The sequence below is a fragment of the Pseudophryne corroboree genome, chromosome 4 (assembly GCF_028390025.1).
Source record: "Pseudophryne corroboree isolate aPseCor3 chromosome 4, aPseCor3.hap2, whole genome shotgun sequence".
NCBI classification, from domain to species: Eukaryota; Metazoa; Chordata; class Amphibia; order Anura; family Myobatrachidae; genus Pseudophryne; species Pseudophryne corroboree.
The window spans coordinates 25,380,727-25,394,035 of record NC_086447.1 but is presented as its reverse complement, the minus strand read 5'-3'; the positions used below and the strand labels follow the sequence as shown (position 1 = coordinate 25,394,035).

Sequence of the window (13,309 nt, the reverse complement as noted above, 5' to 3'; positions counted from 1 at the left end):
ATTGCTCAATGAAAAAGCAAGCAAAAAATCATATTGCAGAATATCAAGTCAATTTCCCTTCTACCATGCATATTGGATGGTGTTGCATTCATGAAGTACCTGTAGTGTAGAGTTATTCACATTTACCCAATATGCATAAGGTCCCCCTTCAAAATTGATCAGAAATACATTAAAAAAAGATTTTTTTAGTAAATACAATGATCAGAATTGATAATAAGTGAATATGTCCTCTTGAAATGCAAAGTGGAAAAATAGCGTCAAAATTATTAGAAAATAGGAAAAAAGTTTAGAAAAAATTATATTTCTAAGAAAACCATGTAATTTGTACTTCCAGACTAGATAGTGATGGGATCCACGAGAGTCAGTTTCTGTAGTGTTGTGGTTATCACGTTCGCCTAACACGCGAAAGATCCCAAATTCGAAACTGGGCAGAAACAATCTTTTAGCTTTAGAATTTTAAAACAATGAATTTTTGGGTAAAATGCTCAATAAAAATACAATCAGATAAAAGTTTATTTTAGCATGCCATACTGAATGTCAAAGATCATTTTTTATTGGATGGTGGTCGCAAATTTTTCATGTAGTATGTGTAGTGTAGTGATTTCATGTTTGCCTCACACGCGAAAGGTCCCCAGTTCGAAATTGGCAGGAACATATTTTGTTACCTAAACACTTTGAATTCAATGATTTATATTTTGATAACTATATACTGTTGCATTGCTCAATGAAAAAGCAAGCAAAAAATCATCTTGCAGAATATCAAAAGTCAATTTCCCTTCTACCATGCATATTGGATGGTGTCGCATGCATGAGGTACCTGTAGTGTAGTATTATTCACATTTAGCCAATATGCATAAGGTTCCCCTTCAAAATTGGTCAGAAATACATTAAAAATTGATTTTTTTATTAAATAAAATGATCAGAACTATTAATAAGTGAATGTGTCCTCTTGAAATGCAAAGTGGAAAAAATAGCATAGAAATTATTAGAAAATAGAAAAATAAGTTTAGAAAAAAAAATTCTAAGAAAACGGTTTGCCAATGGTACTTCCCGACTCGATAGTGATGAGATCTTCAAAAGTCAGTTTCTGTATTGTAGTGGTTATCACATTCGCCTAAAACACAAAAGGTCCCCAGTTCGAAACTGGGCAGAAATATGCTGTTATCTTTAGAATTTTAAAACAAGGGATTTTTGGTTGAAATGCCAAATAAAAATGCAATCATATAAAAAGTTTATTTCAGAATGCTATAATCTATGTCAAAGATCATTTTTTATCGGATGGCGGGAGATGCTGTTTCCATGTAGTTCTTGTATTGTAGTGGTTATCACGTTCGCCTAACACGCGAAAGGTCCCAAGTTTGAAACTGAGCAGAAACAATCTTTTAGCTTTAGAATTTTAAAACAATGAATTTTTGGGTAAAATGCTCAATAAAAATACAATCAGATAAAAGTTTATTTTAGCATGCCATACTGAATGTCAAAGATCATTTTTTATTGGATGGTGGTCGCAAAATTTTTCATGTAGTTTCTGTAGTGTAGTGATTTCATGTTTGCCTCACATGTGAAAGGTCACCAGTTTGAAATTGGCAGAAACATATTTTGTTACCTAAACACTTTGAATTCAATAATTTATATTTTGATAACTATATACTGTTGCATTGCTCAATGAAAAAGCAAGCAAAAATCATATTGCAGAATATCAAAAGTCAATTTCCCTTCTACCATGCATACTGTATGGTGTTGCATTCATGAGGTACCTGTAGTGTAGTAATATTCACATTTAGCCAATATGCATAAGGTTCCCCTTCAAAATTGGTCAGAAATACATTAAAAATAGATTGTTTTATTAAATAAAATGATCAGAACTATTAATTAATGAATGTGTCCTCTTGAAATGCAAAGTGGAAAAAATAGCATAGAAATTATTAGAAAATAGAAAAATAAGTTTAGAAAAAAAAATTCTAAGAAAACGGTTTCTCAATGGTACTTCCCGACTCCATAGTGATGAGACCTTCAAAAGTCAGTTTCTGTATTGTAGTGGTTATCACATTCGCCTAAAACACAAAAGGTCCCCAGTTCGAAACTGGGCAGAAATATGCTGTTATTTTTAGAATTTTAAAACAAGGGATTTTTGCTTGAAATGCCAAATAAAAATGCAATCATATAAAAAGTTTATTTCAGAATGCCATAATGTATGTCAAAGATCATTTTTTATCGGATGGCGGGAGATGCTGTTACCATGTAGTTTCTGTAGTGTAGTGGTTATCATGTTCGCCTCACATGCGAAAGGTTCCCAGTTAAAAACTGGGTAGGAACATCTTTTGTTACCTAAACACTTTGAATTCAATAATTTATATTTTGATAACTATCTACTGTTGCATTGCTCAATAAAAAAGCAAGCAAAAATCATATTGCAGAATATCAAAAGTCAATTTCCCTTCTACCATGCATATTGGATGGTGTTGCATTCATGAAGTACCTGTAGTGTAGAGTTATTCACTTTTACCCAATATGCATAAGGTCCCCCTTCAAAATTGGTCAGAAATACATTAAAAAAAAGATTTTTTTTAGTAAATACAATGATCAGAATTGATAATAAGTGAATGTGTCCTCTTGAAATGCAAAGTGGAAAAATAGCGTCAAAATTATTAGAAAATAGGAAAAAAAAGTTTAGAAAAAATTATATTTCTATGAAAACCATGTGTCATTTGTACTTCCAGACTAGATAGTGATGAAATCCACAAGAGTCAGTTTCTGTAGTGTAGTGGTTATCACGTTTGCTTAACACACGTAAGGTCCCCAGTTCGAAACTGGGAAGAAACAAACTTTTAGCTTTAGAATTTTAAAAACAATGGATTTTTGGGTAAAATGCTCACATTTATCCAATATGCACATTTATTCACATTTACCCAATATGCATAAGGTCCCCCTTCAAAATTGGTCAGAAATACATTAAAAAAAGATTTTTTTATTAAATACAATGATCAGAATTGACAATAATTGAATGTGTCCTCTTGAAATGCAAAGTGGAAAAATAGCGTCAAAATTATTAGAAAATAGGAAAAAAAGTTTAGAAAAAATTATATTTCTAAGTAAACCAAGTGTCATTTGTACTTCCAGACTAGATAGTGATGGGATACACGAGAGACAGTTTCTGTAATGTAGTGGTTATCACGTTCGCGTAACACGCGAAAGGTCCCCAGTTCGAAACTGGGCAGAAACAATATTTTAGCTTTAGAATTTTAAAACAATGGATTTTTGGGTAAAATGCTCAATAAAAATACAATCAGATAAAAAATAGGATTTTGGTACTTACCAGGTAAATCCTTTTCTTTGAATCCATAGGGGGCACTGGAGTACTCTTGGGATATGGACGGCTTCCGTAGGAACAGCACTGAATATTTAAATTTAGAACACTCCACCCCTCCATATCCCCGAGTACCTCAGTGTTTTTTACTGAGCCGAACAGGAACTATAGAGAGGTTGACAATGGAGTATTACATATAACATAACGGACAATAACGAAGTTGACACATAACGTTACTGACAACTAAACAGTTGACACCCTAACCAGCACTTGATAATTTGAACCAGTCGGTGAGAGTGTGTTACCATAAGATCCTCAGAACTCACCACAACTAGGTAAAACTGCTCTGGGTGGGCGTCCAGTGCCCCCTATGGATTCAAAGAAAAGGATTTACCTGGTAAGTACCAAAATCCTATTTTCTTTTTCATCCACTAGGGGTCACTGGAGTACTCTTGGGACGTACCAAAGCTTCCCCCGTGGGCGGGAGAGCTGTTTGGCACCTGTAACACTAGGCGGCCAAAGCTAGATGCTGATGCCGCAAACGTATCAAACTTGTAAAAGCGCACAAACGTGTGCACTGAAGACCATGTAGCCGCACGGCAAAGCTGCGTCGTAGAAGCTCCCCGACCAGCTGCCCATGAAGTTCCCACAGAACGTGTGGAATGAGCGGTTACTGATGTAGGCGGTTGTAACCTAGCATGAAGATAAGCCTGACGTATGGTCAGTTTTATCCATCTGGATAAGGTTTGTTTAGACGCTGGCCAACCCATCTTGGCAGCATCATAGAGAACAAACAACGTATCCGTCTTACGAACTGAAGACGTTCGGGATACATAAACGCGTAATGCGCGTACCACATCCAGAGTTCCAGAATGTGCTGTCAACACAGGAACTACTATTGGTTGATTGATGTGAAAAGATGACACTACCTTTGGTAAGAAAGTGGGATTCGTCCGAAGTTCCGCTCTGTCATTATGAAACACCAAATACGGTGACTTGCATGACAAGGCACCCAAATCCGAAACACGCCTTGCCGAAGCTAAGGCTAGAAGAAAAATTGTTTTCCAAGTGAGAAACTTTATATCCACTTGCTGTAAGGGTTCAAAATATGAAGACTGTAAGAACTCTAAAACCAGATTCAAGTCCCATGGCGCTGTAGGTGGAATGAATGGAGGCTGTACTCTGAGGACACCTTGGAGAAAAGTGCGTATAGATGGCAATAGAGCCAATCGTCTTTGAAAGTAAATTGACAAAGCAGATACCTGCACCTTTAGTGTAGATAAACGCAGTCCTCCATCTAACCCTGTTTGTAGAAATAACAAAAGGCGGGATAACTTGAAAGATGATGTTGGAAACTTCCGAGCTTCACACCAACCTATATAGGCACGCCATATTCTGTAATAATGAGCTGCCGTAACCGGCTTCCTAGCTCGTAACATGGTTGGTATAACCGAATCTGGAATGCCCTCTCTTCTTAAGAGGGCGGTCTCAACAGCCACCCCATCAAACGCAGCCGCGCTAAATCGGGGTAAAGGAACGGACCCTGTTGTAACTGGTCTGGACGTAGTGGGAGCGGCCAAGGATCGTGTGCGAGTAGTCCTTGGAGATCCGAGAACCAAGCTCTCCGAGGCCAATGAGGCGCCACTAGTATGACTGTGACAGACTCTCTTTTGATCCGTTTTAGCACCAGAGGGAGCAACGGAAACGGTGGAAACAGATACACAAGACTGTACGGCCACGCGACAGTGAGAGCATCCACCGCCACTGCCTTTGGATCTCTTGTTCTGGACACATACAGGAACGTTTGCTGATTGTGTCGAGATGCCATCAGGTCCACCTGAGGATAACCCCATCGCTGAACCAACATGTGAAATACTTCTGGATTTAATGCCCATTCGCCTGGATGAAAATCCCGACGACTGAGATAATCCGCTTCCCAGTTGTCCACTCCCGGAATGAACACGGCCGACAATATCACCTGGTGGCATTCCGCCCAATTGAGGATTCGAGCTACTTCCCGCATTGCCATGCGGCTTCTCGTTCCTCCTTGTTTGTTGATGTATGCGACCGCCGTCGCATTGTCTGACTGCACTTGGACAGGCTGAGAGCGAAGCATGTGCACTGCTTGTAGTAGCGCATTGTAAATTGCGCGGAGTTCCAGGACATTTATAGACAGCAATTTTTCGTGATCCGCCCAGAGACCCTGGAGCTGACAATTTTGAATTACCGCTCCCCAACCTCTGAGATTGGCGTCCGTAGTTAGAATTATCCAATTCCAGCCTCCGAACCGTCTTCCTGCGGTTAAATTGTGTTCTTTGAGCCACCAGAGCAGAGATACTCTTGCCCTTGGCGACAACCTCACCCTGTGGTGAATCTGCAGATGCGAGCCCGACCACTGGGCGAGCACATTCAGTTGAAATGGACGCGAGTGAAATCTTCCGAACTGAAGCGCTTCGAAAGCTGCCACCATTGTGCCTAAGAGGCGAATGCACAAGTGTACAGACACTGTGCGTGGCTTGAGCACTAATTGTACTAGATGGCGTAGAATTTGTACTTTCTGCTGTGGTAGGTAAATTCTTTGATTGACCGTATCGAGAATCATACCTAGGAATTGAAGGCGTTGAGACGGAATTAGATGTGATTTCTTGAAGTTGACAATCCAACCGTGGTGAACCAGTACATCGTACGTTAGCAGCGCATGTTGGAGAAGCATCTGTTGAGACGGAGCTTTGATGAGCAGATCGTCTAAATACGGAACTATTGTCACTCCCAGGGATCTGAGATGAGCTATCATCACAGACATCACTTTGGTGAATACCCGAGGCGCTGATGACAGGCCAAACGGTAGAGCCTGAAACTGGTAATGGTTCTGGCGTATTGCAAACCATAAGAATTTCTGATGAGGCTGCCAAATTGGAATGTGTAAGTACGCATCCTTGAGATCTAGCGCAATCATAAATTCCTTTGGCTCTAAACCCGCAATCACCGAACGCAGAGACTCCATTTTGAATCTGTAGTAAGTTACGTACTGATTGAGACCCTTTAAGTTCAATATTGGTCTGACCGAGCCATCCGGCTTCGGTACCACAAACAGACTTGAATAATAACCCTGACCCTGTTGATGTACAGGGACCGGAATCAAAACTGCCGAATCCAGTAGGGACTGAATGGCAATTTGCAGAACCGTCCTCTTGTCGTCCGACAGAGGCAATCCTGTCTTGAAAAACCGCAGAGGCGGAAGACAGTCGAACTCTATTTTGTAACCTTTTAACACTAAATTGCGGATCCACCCATCCGCGGATGTGTGGAACCACGCCAAATGGAACGTCTGAAGGCGTGCTCCCACAATCGGAGAACCGAGATGGGCTGGTAGCCCGTCATGCTGGTTTGTCGGTAACCTTAGCGTCCTGGCGGCTTGTGGTGGTTTGTTGGAAACCACGTCCACGACCACGTCTAGCAGGCGTGGCTGTTCCTCTGCCACGTCCTCGAAAGGAATGAGGTCTAAAGGATTTGAACGAAGGTCCAGCGTACCTCCTTCTTGATACCGGTGGAGGCAATGGTAAGAAAACAGACTTACCTCCCGTAGCCTCAGCAATCCATGCGTCCAATTCAGGACCAAACAACTTCTTGCCATCGTAAGGCAACGCCTCTATACCTCGTTTGACCTCTGCCTCCGCATGATAAGCACGCAGCCAAAGTGCTCTTCGTGCCGTAACTAGCGACGATGAAATACGAGAAGTGAGCTGACAGACGTCAGTAGACGCTGTACAGAGATACTCTACAGCCTCACTCATTTGATTTACAAGAAGTATCAGGTTTTCGTCATGTAAACCAGATTTGAGTTCTGTAAGCCATATTATGAGCGCCTTAGTGACCCAAATGCCAACCAATCCAGGTCTCAGCATCACACCTGCTGCTACATACATGGACTTTAGCATAGTTTCTATCTTGCGATCTGAAGGGTCTTTAAGCGTAGTAGCTGCTGGCACTGGTATGGTTAATTTCTTGGTTAGCTTCGACACTGAAGAATCAACTATTGGTGGATTCTCCCATGTACACGTTACCGAGTCTGGAAACGGGTAACTAGACTTAAATCTGCGAGGTATAGAAAACCGTTTATCTGGATTCTGTCGTGTTTCTACTAACATCTGATTAAGAGATTCCGACACAGGAAAACTTATTGGAGTTTTTTGTTGTTTAGTAAATACGACCTGATCATTTGTGAGAGGCTTCTCAGTTTCAGTAAACTTCAGAGACTGACGTACCGCTCTGATGAGATCATCAATGCCGGAACTGTTAAAATCCTCACCATCTGACTCCACTTCGCCCTCCTCACCCTCATCTTGTTCCGTGAGGTCTGGCATGGAATCGTCAGAATGCAACATAGCAGAAACTGGAAAATCATAAGACATATGAAATTTATCCCGTTTACCCAAAATGGATTTGGACCTTACGCAAGGCTGAGACGCCTCCGGTAGTTCTGGCAATCTCACCCTAGAGTCAGATCTTGCCGTTTCCCGCTCCTGTCGAGCGGCGGTCAATTCTGATTGTAACCTATCCAGTACATTTACTAACATTCCCCACGGAGGGTCCGGTGAGGAATTGGTTGTAAAACTGGAGCAGAAATCGTATTCTGAACCGAATCCACAAAACATACTGTACATGTGGTAGATCCATCCGGTAACACACAGCTACAGACTTTGCAATTATGCTTTTTAGTTTTTGCTGGTGCCTTACTCATTATGGCGACAGACAATACAATACACAAAAAACAGACACTTGCACGACTCAGTAAAATAGTAGTAAGGTGTCTCTGTATATATATATATCTGGCCAAGTGCAGTACACGTGGCCAGTACTATGAAATGTGATCCCAAATTCCCACTAACACCCCTGCGCCTCCGGTGGAGTAGAGATGTAGTACTGGAACGTTCTGGAATCACAGCAGGAAGACACAGGAAGCATGGTTAAAATGGCCCCCATGCCATGCTTACACATATAATCACAGTGCTGGTTACAAACTTTGAACTGATTATAACCCTGTATGAAATTCTGTAAATACCCCTGCAGCCTAGCATCTGCTGTTGCTGCAGTATTTTCTTATGCCGCTGTATTTCCCCCTTATTCCTCCGTTTATTGCCCCCCCCCTCCGTGAGGTAATGCCTGCATACTCTTTCAGATGCAGAGCAGCTGGCAGCGCAGCGTGTGGGGCCGCCAGCGGGTATCGTGCGCCAAAACAGAGAGCGGATCGCTGTGAGCCGCGGGAGCCGGGTGAGCAGCGGAAAAACAGCGGTGGGGGCCGGAGCAGTGCGAGCGGCCAGAGCAGCAGCGGCGGCCGGCGCAGTGAGCGGCCAGAGCAGCAGCGGCGGCCGGCGCAGTGAGCGGGAGAGCAGCGGCGGCCGGAGCCGTGTGAGTGGGGCGAGTAGCGGCGGCGGCCGGAGGCAGTCTGCAGAGTCCCCAGGAACAATGTCCCCACACCTCGGGGCGGCAGCGGGAGCTGACCGCCCCGCTCACATACCTTCAATCCTGCAGCTTGTGAGGAGGCTCCGACGAGGCTTCTGTACAAGCGCCGGCCAGCCTGAGCAGGAGGATTTGTGTGTGGCTGTGAGGGAGCTCTTTCAGAGAGGCCCGACACGCCCCTGCTGCTATCAGCAGCTTGCACTATCCCTGACCCTGCCTTTTGGAAGGGGGAAAGGGATGTGTATAAAAAAGAAAAATATAAAAATAAAAATATTCAAAGTAATTGTGGCCCAGCCACAAACGAACTGTTGCTATCGAGCACAGAAAAAACACTGAGGTACTCGGGGATATGGAGGGGTGGAGTGTTCTAAATTTAAATATTCAGTGCTGTTCCTACGGAAGCCGTCCATATCCCAAGAGTACTCCAGTGACCCCTAGTGGATGAAAAAGAAAGTTTATTTTAGCATGCCATACTGAATGTCAAAGATCATTTTTTATTGGATGGTGGTCGCAACTTTTTCATGTAGTATCTGTAGTGTAGTGATTTCATGTTTGCCTCACACGTGAAAGGTCCCCAGTTCGAAACTGGGCAGAAACATATTTTGTTACCTAAACACTTTGAATTCAATAATTTATATTTTGATAACTATCTACTGTTGCATTGCTCAATGAAAAAGCAAGCAAAAATCATATTGCAGAATATCAAAAGTCAATTTCCCTTCTACCATGCATACTGGATGGTGTTGCATTCATGAAGTACCTGTAGTGTAGTATTATTCACATTTAGCCAATATGCATAAGGTTCCCCTTCAAAATTGGTCAGAAATACATTAAAAATTTATTTTTTTATTAAATACAATGATCAGAACTATTAATAAGTGAATGTGTCCTCTTGAAATGCAAAGTGGAAAAAATAGCGTAGAAATTATTAGAAAATAGAAAAATAAGTTTAGAAAAAAAAAATTCTAAGAAAACTGTTTGCCAATTGTACTTCCCAACTCGATAGTGATGAGATCCTCAAAAGTCAGTTTCTGTATTGTAGTGGTTATCACATTCGCCTAAAACACAAGAGGTCCCCAGTTCGAAACTGGGCAGAAATAAGCTGTTTTCTTTAGAATTTTAAAACAAGGGATTTTTGCTTGAAATGCCAAATAAAAATGCAATCATATAAAAAGTTTATTTCAGAATGCCATAATGTATGTCAAAGATCATTTTTTATCGGATGGCAGGAGATGCTATTTCCATGTAGTTTCTGTAGTGTAGTGGTTATCACGTTTGCCTAACACGTGAAAGGTCCCCAGTTTGAAACTGGGCAGAAACAATCTTTTAGCTTTAGAATTTTAAAACAATGGATTTTTGGGTAAAATTCTCACATTTACCCAATATGCACATTTATTCACATTTACCCAATATGCATAAGGTCCCCCTTCAAAATTGGTCAGAAATACATTAAAAAAAGATTTTTTTATTAAATACAATGATCAGAATTGATAATAAGTGAATGTGTCCTCTTGAAATGCAAAGTGGAAATAATAAATATATATATATATATATATACAAGCAAAGAAATTAGGTGGCACTCACAGACTTGTAGCTTAACGTGAAAACTCCGTGAAGAGATTTATTGTGAAAAACCACTGGTTTTTCACAATAAATCTCTTCACGGAGTTTTCACGTTAAGCTACAAGTCTGTGAGTGCCACCTAATTTCTTTGCTTGCATATTGGTGGGCCTGCTGGTCCACAAGGAAGGGCACCACAGCCAGCTATTCAGGAGGAGTGACGGGGCAAGTTTGGGATATATATATTATAAGGGCACGGTCGTGCCCTTATATTAAGGCTGAATCGAACAAACGGAATTCTCCCATAGGGAACTTCTGAGATGGGGGCATGGTGTTTGAGGGGCTACACCTCAAAACTGATTGGACGTACTTAGCTGAAATTTGGCATGGGAGCGTAGAATCGTCACCTTGTGCTGCGTGCCAAATTTCAGTGCAAAATAATAAAAAATGAGGAATTGGGAGTAACCTAAAGTTCCAACTGTCAGTTTTTTTCTGCTACTTCCTTGTTGGCATTTTGACGTTTTCCATATAGTGAATGAGAATTTTGTTTGGGAAGGCATAACTCAGGATAGAGGACAAAGAAAGACTTGGGGTTTGTTTTATTAGATAGAGTATGCCCCAGTGTAGTGCCTTTTGGGGTTGTGGTTTTTCAGAAAGTTATATATTTTTTTTAAATTAAGTAAAATATGCCCCATTATAAAGATAGGGCTTTTCAATTTGTTGCGGCTGCGCAGTGGCCGCCAGCAGGGGGTGTACAGAGAGTAGCTGTAGTAACCTATACACTGGCAGTTGGGCACGAGGAGAGGGAAGGAGTCACGTGGAGCTGCAGGAGGACAGCCAGCGGTTCCCGGCGTGTGAGGCTGTCACTGAGGTCCATGAAGCGGGAGGAGATCGCCGGAGCTGCACACCGCTGGGTGAGTATTGTCAGGCAGCCCCCCACTGTGTACACTGCTTCTTTTCCCCGCGTGTCTGGCCACCCTCCCCTCCCGGCCGTGCCCTCCCTCCCGCTGTGTGCGCGGCCGCCAGCCCCTAGTGGCTGCCTGTGGTGCCGTGGGCTGCCCGCTGCTGTCGCTCCTGACGGGGTGCTGCTGGCAGTGTCCCCCTGCTGTGTTTCTTTCCCCCCCTGCTGTGTTTCTTCCCCCCCTGCTGTGTTTCTCTCCCCCCCTGCTGTGTTTCTTTCCCCCCCCCTGCTGTGTTTCTTCCCCCCTGCTGTGTTTCTCCCCCCCCTGCTGTGTTTCTCCCCCCCCTGCTGTGTTTCTCTCCCCCCCTGCTGTGTTTCTGCTGTGTTTCTCTCCCCCCCTGCTGTGTTTCTCCCCCCCCCCCGTGCACCCACCCTCGATTCTGTGTTTCTCCCCCGCCGTGCCCCTGCCCTCGATGCTGTGTTTCTCCCCCCCGTGCCCCCGCCCTCGATGCTGTGTTTCTCCCCCCCCCGTGCCCCCACCCTCGATGCTGTGTTTCTCCCCCCCCGTGCCCCCGCCCTCGATGCTGTGTTTCTCCCCCCGTGCCCCCGCCCTCGATGCTGTGTTTCTCCCCCCCGTGCCCCCGCCCTCGATGCTGTGTTTCTCCCCCCCTGTGCCCCCACCCTCGATGCTGTGTTTCTCCCTCCCCCCGTGCCCCCGCCCTCCCTGCTGTGTGTCCGTCCATCCCCCCCGCCCGCCCTGCTGTGTGTCCGGCCGCCTCCCCCTCCCTCCCTGCTGTGTGTCCATCCATCCCGCCCCGCCCGCCCGCCCTGCTGTGTGTCCGGCCGCCCCCTCCTCCCTCCCACCCTCCCTGCTGTGTGTCCGCCCCCCCCCTCCCTGCTGTGTGTCCGGCCGCCTCCCCTCCCCTGCTGTGTATTCGCCCACCCCCACTCCTCCCGCTGTGTCCGGCCACCCTCCCCTCCCTGATGTGTGTCCGCCCCCCCTCCCCTGCTGTGTGTCCGGCCACACACCCCCCTCCCACGCAGCACCTGACACACACACGCAGCACCTGACACAGACACGCAGCGCCTGACACACAGACACGCAGCGCCTGACACACACAGACACGCAGCGCCTGACACACAGACACGCAGCGCCTGACACACACAGACACGCAGCGCCTGACACACACAGACACGCAGCGCCTGACACACACACGCAGCACCTGACACACACACATGCAGCACCTGACACACACACACACGCAGCACCTGACACACACACATGCAGCACCTGACACACACACACACACACACACGCAGCACCTGACACACACACACACGCTGCACCTGACACACACACACACGCTGCACCTGACACACACACACGCTGCACCTGACACACACACACGCAGCACCTGACACACACGCACACGCAGCACCTGCCACATGCGCACACGCAGCACCTGACACACACACTCACACGCACCTGACACACACACTCACGCACCTGACACACACACTCACACGCAGCACCTGACATACTCACACGCAGCACCTGACACACACGCAGACACGCAGCACCTGACACACAAACACGCAGACACGCAGCACCTGACACACACACACACGCAGCACCTGACACACACACACGCAGCACCTGACACACACACACACACACGCAGCACCTGACACGCAGACATGCAGCGCCTGACACACACACGCAGACATGCAGCGCCTGACACACACACGCAGACATGCAGCACCTGACACACACATGCAGCACCTGACAGACACACACACACGCGCACACACACACACACAAATGCAGCACCTGACACACCCACACATACAGACATGCAGCACCTGACACACACACACACAGGCAGCACCTGACACACATATATACATGTGGCATTTAACGCACACACGCACAGCACCTGACACACAATCATATACACTCAGAGCACCTAACACACACATACACTCGCAGCACCTCACACACACTCGTATACACACGCAGCACCTGCCACTCACACACATATACATTCAGCACCTGCCACTCCCACATACATGAACAGCAC

At 45.0% G+C, this 13,309-nt stretch overlaps 3 non-coding genes across 3 annotated transcripts; all 3 read left to right on the top strand.

Moving 5' to 3' along the window:
- Positions 1–2,244: 2,244 nt before the first annotated feature.
- TRNAV-CAC (transfer RNA valine (anticodon CAC)) lies at positions 2,245–2,317 on the top strand. The gene has a single exon. It is a non-coding gene; the product is annotated as a tRNA-Val (tRNA).
- Positions 2,318–3,150: 833 nt separating this feature from the next.
- On the top strand, positions 3,151–3,223 carry TRNAV-AAC (transfer RNA valine (anticodon AAC)). Its single transcript has one exon. It is a non-coding gene; the product is annotated as a tRNA-Val (tRNA).
- Positions 3,224–10,015: 6,792 nt separating this feature from the next.
- Positions 10,016–10,088, top strand: TRNAV-AAC (transfer RNA valine (anticodon AAC)). The gene has a single exon. It is a non-coding gene; the product is annotated as a tRNA-Val (tRNA).
- The last annotated feature ends 3,221 nt before the right edge of the window (positions 10,089–13,309 follow it).